Consider the following 14,887-nt stretch of genomic DNA (forward strand, 5'->3'; position numbering starts at 1 on the left):
GCATATTCTAGCTATATACTATAGTGATGTGTGTGCATGTGTCGGTGCTTGTGTCGGTGTACATTATTTAGAGTCCATTGTCCTTTACATCATACCCTAGATACATTCTATGGCCTCTTTGCCAAGAAAATTAAAAGTGCATGAAGGAAAAATATTACAAAACCCCTAAGTGTTTACATTCTAACTTTGGTACAAATTAAATTGCAAGAAAGAAATAGAGATGAATATGGGATGAAATGGAGATGCTTATGAAATGACAAAACATGAAATGAAAGGAGTTAGTAGCACATGACAATATCAAGGGAAATAAAGCAAGAGAAACACTAGAATATAAAGGATAGAAAATGAGTGCAAACATAGCTAAAATTTGTTCATAGAGTGCAAGAACCATATGACCTATAATTCTCACATTCCAATGCATTTTTAAAGGTTTAGAAACAAGTCTTGGAATGGGAATTAAGGCAACATGAGTTACTTGGCATTTTAGAACAAATTTTAAGCATATTTACATTATTTAACTATACAATTAACTTGTAAGCTAAGTAACTAATCAAGATTCATACTCATGCATTAATATCAACACAAACAGTAGTTAAAACTCCCTCAAATCAAGTGGCATAGGTCACAAGTGTTCATCAAGCAATAGGATTGGAATCAAGCAAAGTTTCATTCATTTTTAGCACAAAATATGACAAAAATAGCAAGAAAACTAACATCTTATTTTTTAACCAATTTTAACATGTGAAAATCATCACAAAATGCTACAAAAATATCAGGAAGCCTACATGAATTTTTTTGGAATTTTTTAAAGGTTTTTTGGACTAAAAAGTGCAAGAAAATTACTAATTCTAACCAAAATAAGGGAAAAAAATGCTTCAAAATGCTTTTCTCAAGTTTTAGCACAAAAAAATGTCACCAAAATGTTAAGAAAAATATTAAGAACACATTAGAAAAATTTAGAAATCTTTTGTGAAGAAATTGGACTGGTAAGGGTGTAAATAGCAAAAAACAACAAGAAGCATGCAGGATAGGGGGTGTGCATAGCAAACAAGCATACAGGCATGGAATTGGGCCCTAAGAGGCGGGCCAGGGTTGAACCATGGGTTGAACCGGTTCGCTGGCCTATATAAGGCCTTGAACCGGTTCAGGTTCATTTCCCCTCTCCACTTCTCTTTCTAAAACACAGACTAGAGAGAGAGAGTCTGCAAATGACTCTCTCTTCTCCGACGAAGCATCTTTTCTCCGACGTGGTGGCCCAGGGTGGCGCCGCCGCGTCGGAGCTTCAACCAACTCCGATCTAAAATCTAAACACATCATCCTGAAGCTCTTTCTCTCCTCTTTATGATTTCGAAACTAATTTTTTGAGAACTGGCCTAGATTCGAACAGATCTACACTTGAACCTACAACTTAGGGTTTCGAAAATTTCTTCTGATTTCTTTGAAACTAAACCCTATCCTGGCTTATTTTACATGCTGATGATGAATTTATGCTTTAAATCGAAGAACAAACGGTGAACTTTCATGATTTTTGAAATTAGGGTTTCGTTTCCACTTTTTCGAATCTTTTCGAAGTTTTCACTTCGATTCACCGTTTAACTTCACTTTTAATCCTTCGATGATGATTTGAAGCAAGAACGAGAAGGATTTGTATGTTTACCTGATTTTGTTTGGAGATTCGAACAATTAGATCCTGCGAAGCTTCTGGTAAGTCTTGAACTGAAAATAAATCAGTTATTCTTTCTCTTTCTGCTTCACTGGTTCAGAATTCACTTCGATCTTCTCTTCTTCTCACTCTTGATGCCTCGCTTTCTGTGATCGTTCAGGTTTGTCACCTAGGTGATGAACTTGAGCTTCGAATTGCAGAAGCAAGAGTTCAATGATGAAGATTCTTCAATGAATCTCTGAGAACTGCTTCAAATTCATCGCCATTGATAGAAATTAGGGTTTGTGTTCTTCGGTGTTCTTGAGTTTTTTGGAGGTTTTGATCGTAACAGAATAGAGAGAGAAAATTATGATTTGTTTCTGAGACTTTTTGATGAGTTGGCGTTGAATGATTGATTCCCCCCTGTAATTGGTGATGTGGCCTCTATTTATAGGCCAAGTGTGATATTCTGGACCAGTAGCCTTGTGACACCTGGATTTGGACTTGAAATGGCTCGGCCTTGGCTGGATTTTTGACAAAGGACCATCTTGCAATTTTGAGAATTAAAAGGACTGACCTGCAAAAATAAAAAAACTTAAAAAGAGATGACCTGGACAAAAAAGGACTACCTTGCAATATTTGGAACTTTGGGACTAAAGTGCAATTTGACCAAAAAGACTTAAACGAAATTTGACCTAAAATAAAAAAGAGTCTTAAAATAAGATAAAATAGCATGAAGGACCAAAGTGCAATTTTAGGAACTTTAGGACTTAGAAAAAAAACTAAAAATAAAATTGGAATAAAAATGGTAATTTGACTAAACGTAAAGTGAAACGTCTAAAATTTGACAAAACGGACTAAAACGAACCAGTGGCCTAAATGAGGTACTTTAAAGTAACCTCTCTCTGCCAAAATTTCGTGTGAAATGACCAAAATGCCCCTGAGGCTAAAACGACTGAAAATGACTCAGATGCAAACTTTAAAATGGATTTTTTACAAGAAATTGAAGCAAAGACTCATACAAGCAAAATTAAAAGACTCAGAGACAATTTTTAATATTTGAACAGAGTTTTGACACTTGAAATGACTAAAATGCCCTTAGGGGCAAAATTGACTCAAAATGACTTCAAATGCAATTCTTGACATGGGTTTTGACATAGAATGAAACGAAGACTTATTCAAACTATTTGGAAGGACTCAAACAAAATTTTGAAAGACTGAGAGAAATTTGACATAGAAAATGACTAAAATACCCTTGCATGTAAATTTTGCAAATAACATTGAAATAGAGTGCAGAGAAAAATGCAATTGGTCAGAGACATATCAAATGACTTGAAATGCAAGAAGGGGAAAATTGATTAGTGTTTTTAGGTCCAAAATTAGGGTATAACAAGCACACATACCACAATGAAAGAAATTAAAAGATAAAATAAATTAGTCACAACACTCAACATCATTAAACCATTTTCTCTTTAAAAAATTAACATTTTTATGAGTGTGTCCAAATCTTTTTGATTTGGGTTTATTCCCAAGCAAGACTTTCTCCAAGATGGAGAGGAGGGAGAGCTAAATTCTCGCTCTCTGTTTTTTCTATTATTTGGCAATATAAATACAATAATATGATATTTGGTGAGTCCAATTATTTAATATACATTTTAAAATTTTCAAAACAATAGCAATGCAGAGGAAAAATGGAGAGAAAATGGAGAAGATCTTAACTCGTGCAAATTTGGAGAACTCAACTCCAAGGAAATTTATATAAAAGTAGATGAGAGTATGACTCATGGTTAGGGATGGGAATAGGCTAGGCCGAGCTAGCTTTGTAAGGCCTGAGCCTGGCCTGCCAATTTTTTTGAAGGCCTAAGCCTGGCCTGTGGCCTGTCATAGGCTTACTTTTTAGGTTTGAGCTTGGCCTTCTGAAAGCCTGATACGACCTGCTAGCCTGTTTAAAAGCCTATTTCATATGAACATATTTAAATCAGCAATGTGATCTAAGTGTAAAGAGACTAGCAAACTAATATATCAATTAGATTAAACCCTCTTTTGATAATCAACATGAGTGTTTAGGGAATTTGATTATATATTGTATCATATTTCAGTTCTAGTTTATAATAATACATTTAAATATGCAAAAAAAAATTAATTTATACTAATAAGCTTAAATTACTAAAAAAGTTAACACATTTTTATTTTAATTTAAAGTACAAAATATAATATAATAATAAATAATATTATTCATATTTACTTAAATAGGCCGGCCTAATAGACCTAAGAGGCTTTTTGAATGGCCTGTGGCCTGGCCTATTAAGCTAAATAGGCTTTTAAAAAAGCTTAGGCTTTCTCCATTTAAGAAAAAAGCCTGGCTTGGCCTGGCCTATCGTAGGCTAGGTCGTAGGCCCCTGTAGACCGGCCTGGCCAATTCCCATCACTACTCATGGTTACTAGTAGACAACTCGGAACTTGTTCCATACACTGTATAGGTTGAGTAAGAGTATGACTCGTGGTTACTAGTAAATGGACAGCTGCTCTGCAGTCGGAGAGCTAGACAAAATTTACTAAACTTTATTATCAAACATCACATGTTTATTTGTTTGCATTTTTATTATATTTATCTATATAATATAAATTTATCACCTATTCCAAGGTCTCTCTTCTCTTCTTTTCTTGACAAGTGTCACCATTTTTAAAGGTTTTAAGGTTTCAATCAAAGAGCGACATGTGGCGCTCTAATCTTCTTCTATTCTAATGTTTTATTTATGGAAATGTTATAATTCAATATATTTTTTTTGGAAGACCAATTAAATTGTGTTATTATATGTTATTTTTTTATGGAAATGTTACAATTCAATGTTTTTTTTTGAAAGACCAATGATATTGTATTATTATATTATTTGTATAATCGTGTAATGTAGTGTTTAGTTATCATATTAAGAAATGAAATTTTAACGAGATTGTTTTATATAATATGATATTTCAGTTATAACATGAAAATCTATATTATATAAATTTAATAATAATTTTTCTAATACAAAGTATTATTGTAACATTGAAAGATTGATACCCTATCAAATTCTTTGAGTTTTGGCCAATCCATTTTTTTTATGAACTAAAGAAACTGATGAAATAAACTAACTTTTATTCTTATTATTCATGATGGTAATGTAATAATAATATTGAGAGACAATTTTATTATTATATATTTTATAACTAATATCAAGGTGTGTTTTTTTTATGAAGTAAATTAAAAAAATGAAATTTAACCAGATTGTTTAAAATAATATCATATTTCAATTATAATATATTTTTTGTTTTGGCTGATTTTGGGAAAAAAAATACGATGCAATGAAATCAAAGTAGAAATGGTAGCATCATGGCTATTGGAGAAGATATTATTTCATTGTGATGTGTATTTTTTTATTTGACTGGAAAAAAAAAGTTTTGGAATTAATTGAGATTGAATGGTATATTATTGAAACGGATCCTTAAACATATTCCTTGCTAATCACCATTAAGATCATATTAAAACATTCTAAAATAAACCTTAGACTTTTTTTTTAAGGAAAAATAAACCTTAGACTTATTTATTTCAATTTGTGTGGTTTATTACACCCCTTTCTTTACAATCCGAGCCAAAAAAAAAAAAGCAACCTTATATCTATTAATTTTTTTTTCGGCTACAGTCCTATTGATATCATTCAATCAAAACCAGAAAAAAAATTATTATATTTTGCTTAATAGCTAAGACATGAGCTCGAATTTGATTGGTCGAGTTAAGTGTGGTTGTTTTACATAATTGTCCTCTAAAATCTATTATAAATTAGACCTATTAACCAACACTTTCTTCACACCACAACTCCTTCTCTTTCTATTTCATTTCTTTCTCTTTGCATCCTTTTCTTATCTCTCTACTAAATCGAAATGGCCCAAAGATTGACTTGATCTCTGATATATCCCTTCTAAAGAAAGCTAGAAAATCAGGGTTCGAGTCGTTCGCCTTTGGTTTGTGAGGGATATGAATAAAGACCAACTTCCTTTCTCCTTAGAAATGATTCTAATGGACAATAGTGTTGTTTAACTCAATTTTTTTGTTTATATTTTTATATCCTCTTTTCTATTATGTCTTATTTTTTTTAGTCTTTTTTTGTTTCAATTTTTTTATTTGCAATTATATTAGATCATTTCTGTTTTTTTATCACTAAAAATGATACCAATCGAATTCGTTTCTGATATCTCCCATTCGCATCAAGAAACTTGGAGTATCGATGGTCGAATCATGGTTGATTTATTTACATTTTTTTTTGTTTATATTCTTATATCTGCTTTTCTATTATATTTTTTTTATCCTTCTGTTTTTTTCGTTTATATTCTTATATCTTCATGATTCTTTGCACGTCTTTGATTTATAATTTATTCATTTACTTTTTCATGAAATATAAATATTTATTTTAGTTTGTTTTCTTCATTTATTTTCTATTGGGACTTATTGAGCTTAACTTTATTCTTTTTGTCTTAATGATATAGATATATTAGTCTTAAAAGATTATCCAAAAAAAGAACTGCAACAGTGGGAGAGCTGATCCAAAAAGAACAGGGGGCTTTGTATTAGCGGGCATATACTGGCGGATATACTAGCATATTTGATATTTTCATTTGGATGTATATATCACAATTAATGTAATTTCTAACTATTGACATAATTTATATATAATCAATGAAATTTGAAATATTACATTTAAAATATTACATTTGCCCCAAATTACATGTCGTTTTGCGAGGCAACTCAGAAAACATCTAAAACTACTACAACATCATAAAATCAAGAATCATACGGTAGTTTACAAAGTATACTGTTAACGGATAACTCGGATTCAAATGTCTAATACTCTCGATAACTCTCCAAGTTCTTTGCATGCAACATAATTTGTGCTATTGGAAATAGCGATTTAATTCCCATTAATTCACTTTCATTCAAATTGATTTGGTGAGATTCAAAAACAAAGAAATTAATTCCCATTTATTTAATTGATTTTTTATATCTTTAAAATGAGGTGTTCAACCAACATATATAGTGTGACATAAATGGTAGATATATTGGACTCCTTAATCATTTTGTTTAGGTTTTTTTTTTCATCGGTGCGTATTAAAAACATTTGTTAGAGGAGATGAACCCCTTATATGAATCTTAGTATCTCGAGATGATTAATCTCCGCTGTAGTGCAAGAAAAATATCTTTGATTTGTTAAAATAAAATACCTTTGATTTACTCATTAAAAAATATGCGGCATTTAGGTTCAATTTATTCTACCATGATTAATTTTCAAACATGTAATTGCTCTATCTCTTAATCACTCTCATTGTTTTTTTTATCACTCATTATTTGATTGTTTCAACGCCTCGCTTGACGGCGATAGCACTAAGAGTTAGTTGAAAGCATTTACAAACCACTTTTTTTTTTTGCTTGATTTTTGTGCGTGCTGGTATGTTATGTGAAACCTTTTAGGTCTTATCTATCTCGAGTAACTCCCTTTTTCCCAATTAAGTCTTATTAAAAATTCAATGTTTTTATAATATGGACTTGGAGCAAGACATGTTTTTGTATTATAATACGAGGGAAATGTAACTCAAACTTCTTTTAAGGAAAGGGAGTGTATCTTTTAACATAAGAGAGGAATGAACTATGGTTCAAGCTTCTCTTAAATGAGGTGAGAATAATTTGCTCTAACAAAATTTGTAGTAAATAGATGATAATATTCACACAATCTAAAAAGAGTTGTTCATCAAAAGAAGATAAACTTTTCTACAATTTAACATTTACAATTTAAAAGAGTTTTTCGCAAAAAATCTAAAGAGTTGTAGATATTTAAATATGAAAAAAATTCATAAATCTGCATAACTTTCATTAGAGGGTTGCTGTTTTTTTCTCAAGAGAAAATATCTGAAAATGTGAAACTCCACGAATTGACAAATCAATATTTGAGTAGGCTTGGCCTCTTGGTGTTGTCTTACCAACATGGTATGCAAAATTGACATATAATTGAGTTTAATCACGTAGTAATCTTTAGCAGAAAAACGGGCAACCAAAAAAAGAGTTGTTAAAAGAAAGTGATCTTTTAGCACACTTAACAAACTGTGACTCAATTACTAGCTGAATTGTTGTTATAGTTGTAGAGAGGATACGATACAGTTATGAAGCTTTGCAATATTGGTCTGAAGGGTTGCATTAATTGGATTTTCTTTGTATATTTTAGGACAAATAAAATTAGATAGTGTTGAAGGGTTTTAGTTGAATGCATATATTTAATAATACAAGAGAGTGAAGAAGTGAGCAAACATATAAATGAAAATACGGTGGCCGCAATTTTCTTAGATTGAGAGAGCAGACCTTTAGAAGGGAAGATGAAGAAGCTTCCGGAGTAGTAAAACCCCACCCAATTTTTTGGCGGTGACCTGGGTTTGAACCGCGGATCTTGCATATATTATGCATTGTCCATACCAACTGAGTTAAGCTCACGAGGACAAACCCCACCCAGTTTGTTTCAGAGTGTGCTGTTTTAGGTTGTTTATTTATGTTTTTTTTCTTTTATTATATCCATCTAATGGCTAATATTAAGTGAAGAAGAGAGAAGGAGATAAATTTTGAAGGAGAGGATCCAATTCCCTTTTTCTTTGCGTACTTTTTGTGTCTCTCTATTAAATCGAAATGGCCCCGAAGATTGACTTGATCTCTGATATATCCCCTTCTAAAGAAAATTGGACTATCAGGGTTCGAGTCGTTCGCCATTGGTTTGTGAGGGATATGAAAAAAGGACCAACTTCCTTTCTCCTTAGAAATGGTTCTAATGTCTTATTTATTTTTTTTCAGTCTTTTTTTTGTTTCTATTTTTTTTAACCGCAATTATATTAGATTATTTCTGATTTTGATCAATAAAAATGATGCCAATCAAATTCGTTTCCGATATCTCCCATTCGCATCAAGAAACTTGGAGTGTCGATGGTCGAATCATGGTTGATTTATTTACATTTTATTTTTTATAATCTAATATTAACTTTTCTATTATATTTATTTATCCATTTGTTTTTTTTTGTTTTTACGATATTTTTATCCGCATTTAAATTTAATGAGCCGAATCCTGAGAGTTTATGATATCATTTTTTTTAAGTTAGTTATATCACATATGTAATGGTATAAAATGTTTTTCTCCAAACCGTGATCTTTTATGAGATCCATTTTTTTTTAAGTAAATTAATTGTATCACATATGTATGGTGTATAATGTTTTTAATATCTATATTAAAATTGCTTTTTTATTTGATAAGGTGATCGAATCAATGCGTCTGTTAGACGTACACTCATATACAAGTATGAGAAAGAGTTGAGCGAGGACCGTGTCTTCTCCATATGGAATTTTGGTGTTGCCTCGAATGTGGGATCATATAAGACAACGAGACACCCTCATAAGATTAACTTTCAATATGGTACCAAAATAAAACAGTGCGATTATAAGTTTGTTCCTGCTAGCATCTATGTGATCGGTGACCCTCCCGAAATCTTTCAATCCCAATATGATACGGATTACTTGATTGGTAAGTTGTTTTTTAATGTTTGTTTAACATTGATTTTTTTAGTGTTTTTTTTATTTAGACATGTCACGCTGCTAATTAATATATTATTGTCAAATTTACCCGAAAAAAATAAATATGAATCAATTTAAAGTCATTTCATCAATTTTTTTTTGTAAATAGCCGATTGTATTTTAATGTTCATATTATGCGAAAAAATATAGGCTTCAAAAATATAGCCGATTGTATTTTCACACCCACAGATAATGCAAACATCATAAGGTTAATGCATGACCTACTGTCAACTCCACAAAACTGTCATATATTGCTTTCCACTATGTATATCTTGATTAATTTGTTCACATTTTCTGTTCTTTAATTGATTAATTTTTCATGTTATCTAGATTAGTGAGCATTCATGACATCATTTTGTAGCAGTTCCTACATCTATTTATTTTCGTGTTAAATAAATAATGGCTTGGGAAATCCTTTACAAATAAGATTATTTTTTTAGTTTGAGTTAAGCTGAAAGAAGCTTTTTTGATTAAGAATTGAGACGTAACTTTAATATCATTTTTTCCGTTGCATTGCATATATTCTCTTACTATCATTTTTAGTTTTTATGACAAAGACAGAAGTGAAAATAGGCATGTTTCAAGACATAATGATATTCTTATTTTTTTTTTGCTTTCGCACCGATTTCTAACCCACCAATGGTGGGCGACTAATCCGGCTAATGTGTAGAGGCATGCACACTGGCCAAGCGTTGTTCCCCCTGGGAATCGATCCCGATATTCCCCGGGTACGTCCTTGGAAGTAGCTCTTTGCCACTAGAGCCCAAGCAACTTGGTTATAATGATATGTTTTTTTTAAGGTCATAACATGTTGTAATTGTCATTAATGAGAATTAGAACATATGGCGTGTCATTATGCAACTTTAAAAGGAAAAGCTGCACTTAAAATGCATTAAGAGGTAACATAAAACTTCAAAGTAAAAACATGTCTCCACTGATATATGCTTTGTTAGTGTTGTCTCCACTACACTTTTCTTTGCGTACTCCTTTGTTGTTGTTTTTGAAGCAACACAAGTCAAATACTGCTTAGAATTATGGGATGACGAGTTTAGCATCAGGGTGTAAATGACATGGACGAGACAAATATTTTTATAAAAGTTTCTTAGACAAATAATTTATCTCAAATGGTTGTGAGATCAGTTATCTCTCTTTTTCTCAAAATGAAAAGCTTATGCAAAGGAAGTGGAGAGAAACTACTCATGTTATTGTTGAAGATGTGAAGAAAAACAATATTTCACTAATAAAAAATAGGGATAAGGGTGATACATTTGAAGACTATTACACATTAAGAAATTTATCACATTCCAACCTTGATGACAAGGTTGTTTTCAAGGGGTGTGTTTTTTAGGATATAGTACATGCTGATTAGAGTAGTTTAAGTAGTTAAGAGGAACTATTTTTAGGATATAGTAAAGAACAAACTAAGAGTTACTAACTCTACGATACCATTCAAAATTTTCCACATTTTTTAGGCTAATATGTTTAAATATAAAGGATTCTCATATAAAGCTAATATTTTTTCTTTCTCTTCAACGTGCACACATATGCATGCAAAGGTGTTAATATTAATTTTGTGACTTTACATTTAATATGCAGATCTGTGTATCAGAGACAATGACTTGAAGAACCTGTGTTTGATTGAAATTGAAATGCTACTTTAGGAAAACGGACGGTCGCTTACTGACTTCAAATCTATGCCCAGGCCAAACGCAGCAGACATGCCAACTTTAACAAACAAGCTTATCGTTGATGAGCTAAATTACAACTAAGATTAACTGGAAAAGACACACGCTGATATGCTATTGATGTTGACTGATGAACAAAGATGTGTGCATGACAAGATCATGGAGTCCGTTGGTTCTGACGACGGTGATTTCTTTTTCTTATATGGTTACGGTGGTACTGGAAAAACCTTTATATGGAAAACATTGTCGGCGGTTGTTAGAACGAAGGGATTAATTGTATTGAATGTTGCATCCATCGGTATAACGGCTCTTCTATTACCAGGTGGAAGAACCGTGCACTCGATGCTGACAGTCCATATTGAGATTAATGAGGCATCATCGCTTACGATGGAAAAGGATAGTCCTAGGGCAGACCTGGTGCGTGCTGCAAAGTTGATAATTTGGGATGAGGCTCCAATGATGCACCGATGGTGTTTTGAGGCAGTTGACCGATCAATGCGTGATATCATGTCCAAGAATGATCCCTTAAACGAGTTTAGACCTTTTGGTGGAATGACAGTAGTTTTAGGTGGTGATTTCAGGAAAATATTGCCTGTTGTCCAAAATGGAACGAGGCAGGATATTGTTGATGCCCCAATCAATTCATCAAAGATATGGGCTTATTGTAATGTGTTGAGGCTTACTCTTAATATGAGATTGGGTGCATCTTCGGTACATGCAGAGCAGGAAGAAATTGCTAATTTTAGCAAGTGGATACTCTCAATTGGAGACGGAAACGACGCTTCGGATGAGAATGGTGAAATGAAGGTAGAAATTCCTGAAGATTTGCTCATATCGGACACAACAAATCTGTTGATGTCACTTATAGACTTTGTGTATCCCGATTTGAATGATAACCTTGGTGACCCGCTATTTTTCCAAGAAAGGGGAATACTCGCACCAACGCTTGGTTCAGTTAAGCATGTTAACGAATATATGATGTCACTGATTCCAGGTGAAGAGAAAGAGTATTTAAGCTCTAATTCTGTTTGTCGATCGGGTGAAAATTCTGATGTCCAAAGCGATTCGTTCACAACGGTATTTCTTAATGGTATTAAGAGCTCTGGAATTCCAAATCACCGGTTGAAACTAAGGGTGGGATGTCCAGTTATGCTGATGAGAAACATCGATCAGGCCAATGGACTGTGTAATGGTATGAGGCTGACAGTTACACATCTAGGGAAGAGCACGATAGCTGCTACCGTAATTACAGGAAAAGGGCAGGTACCAGGGTATTCATTCCTAGGATGAATCTTATTCCGAGTGATCCAGGACTACCCTTCAAATTTAGGCGTAGGCAAATTCCATTGACGCATTGTTTTGCAATGACAATAAATAAAAGTCAGGGTCAATCTTTATCTCGAGTGGAAGTTTATCTTCCTAAGCCTGTGTTCACACATGGACAACTCTATGTCGCTGTCTCTCAAGTTACTTCTAGAAAATGTTTGAAGCTGCTCATCTTGGATGAAGATAATAATGTTTGGAAGGAGACCACAAATGTTGTGTATCGTGAAGTTCTTGAAAAAGAATGATCGTTGGTTATGTTTTAGAATTTGTTGTTGCTATAATTTAGAAAATTAAAGTTGTGTATTGTTTGGAAGTCGTTTTTTTTTTAATTTCTTTGTAAGGCGTACTGGTCATTACATGACATGCAATTTCTATATAAGCAGGTCCTCCTGCCATTGACTTTTAATTGATGCAATTTTCAGGTATAACAATACGCGAAACTTTTTTTTTACATCGTTCTTACCCTAAAATACAATATTTACATTAGACCATTGGTTTTGTAAAAAATAAAAACAAATAACAATCGGCATTTCTGTAGCCCAAACTATATTTATACACACCCGCAAAAAAATTAACGTTTGCATTCACAGTCTAGGTGTATACATCTGACACTGACTATTATATATAAAAAATACAAAAATTTTAGTTTAGTTTTTATGATTAATAAAATACATTATGTCAACAAATAATAATATACAGTACGTCGGCGTATTTTTGCAAAAATATTACATATGCTAAGTTTAACAATGAGTACATCTTATACTACAAATAATTAGTATAAGTATAAATCTAAATACTTTAATCGTTATGTGCAATGTTTAGATATTTCAAAATATATACAAAATTAACAAAATTAAGACGATATTTTTTTCCATATCAAATTTAAAATATAACCACACTTATAACTTTAAGATAACATAATATAAAATCTATACATTTGATCAAAAAAGTTTTTTATTTCCCGTGCTTGGCACGGGTCACTATACTAGTTCTTTTGAAAACATGGGCGGATCCAGACATTTAGTACATGTGGGGCTAAAATTTTGAAGAAACAATAACGTAAACTATATTAAAAATAAGAAGGATTTTTTCTATCATGTGCAAATTTGCACATGTTAAGAAATTTAAAATGGTAAGTTTGTCTTGTAAATTGTGTATTTTTTATATTAAATATATAGCTTTTTAATAAATAATCGGTGATTTTCAATGAAAAGTTACTACTTTTAGTTGCCTTAACACCAGAAGTTGAAGAGTGTTGTCTATGTTTCTTCCTTTGCGCATACGGTGCATCCGTATCAAGCACATCAATATCATGCTTATTGCAAATTTTAATGAGTTTAGATATAAGTTCTTCTCATCCCTCATTCCTCATTTCTTGTAATTATTTTTTGGTATCATTAACAAGTGACAAAACATTCAAAAGATCTTATTTTTAACATATGTTTTATTTAATAAAAAAAAAGGAAAATTTCATGTGGGGATTTAGCCACACATAGTCTAAGTGTACATCCGCCCCTTGAACCGGAGTTGTTGTTTGTTCTAACAAAATATAGTAGACATTGTCCTTACTGAGTAATTAGTAAAGCTAGTTAATACTTGAAGGTACGAAAATTCAAAGAAACACAAAACGTTTCATGTGAGTTTGTTGGGGTGCATAGCCGGCCAACAAAACTTATGCTAAGCATATCTTATAATTATCAGAGTGCATGAGAAAAAGCCTTCTTTTTGTTCATGAACTAGCCACATATTTTCATGAATTCCTATAATACTTGCAAAACACATCATTTTCTAAAAGATCATTGTTTGATAGCTATATATTTAGAATATGAAGTTTCATTGAACACATCAAGTAATCGTGCATGAATTCAATATGGGTTTATTAATTACTCAAACTCAGATGTTGGCTACAACATTTTGTAATTTGTACCACCGATTTGCATCTCTTTTCATTTGTTCTTCTGTGTTAAACAACTTTGTTGTCCTAATTACTAACATTTTCATTAGAAAGTTACTGCTATTGTATTCAATTATTAGTAGAAAACTTAAAGTGTCCTCTTGGTAAGTGAGTTAATCCCATCAGTGGGATCTTTTATCAGTTATTTCTGTACTGCAGCTTCTGTTGATGTTATTGCTTTTCATATGTACTCCCTCCGTCCTTAATATAAGAAGAAAAACCAAAAAACATCAAAACCAATGTCAACATTAATTGTTGTAACTTTTTAAACATTTTTACAAATATACCCTTATAGAATATTGTGAAACATTAAATACATCAACTAATATTAAAAAGACAAACATTAAATGAGGGGTAAAAAAAGTCTTTTAAGCAATAACTATCCTTAAAAGTTGTGACATTTGCTTATAAATAGGACCAAAACTTTTTTTGAAAATTTTCTTATATTAAGGACCGGAGGGAGTACTTTTCAGTCTATATTCATTTTGTTTCATTTAGTTAATATGGTTGGTTGATATAGGTGATAATTTTCTTGTACAATATTCCCGTCATGCAATAAGTAGCAGTTTTAAAAAATGAAAACACATGCTTTGCAAACACTTAGGTAACCATTTGTGTGCTTGTGTGCTCATGCTTCAGCTTTAGTG

The sequence above is a fragment of the Medicago sativa genome, chromosome 5, assembly GCF_051527215.1.
Source record: "Medicago sativa cultivar Bolivia chromosome 5, Bolivia_mono, whole genome shotgun sequence".
In the NCBI taxonomy this organism is placed as follows: Eukaryota; Viridiplantae; Streptophyta; class Magnoliopsida; order Fabales; family Fabaceae; genus Medicago; species Medicago sativa.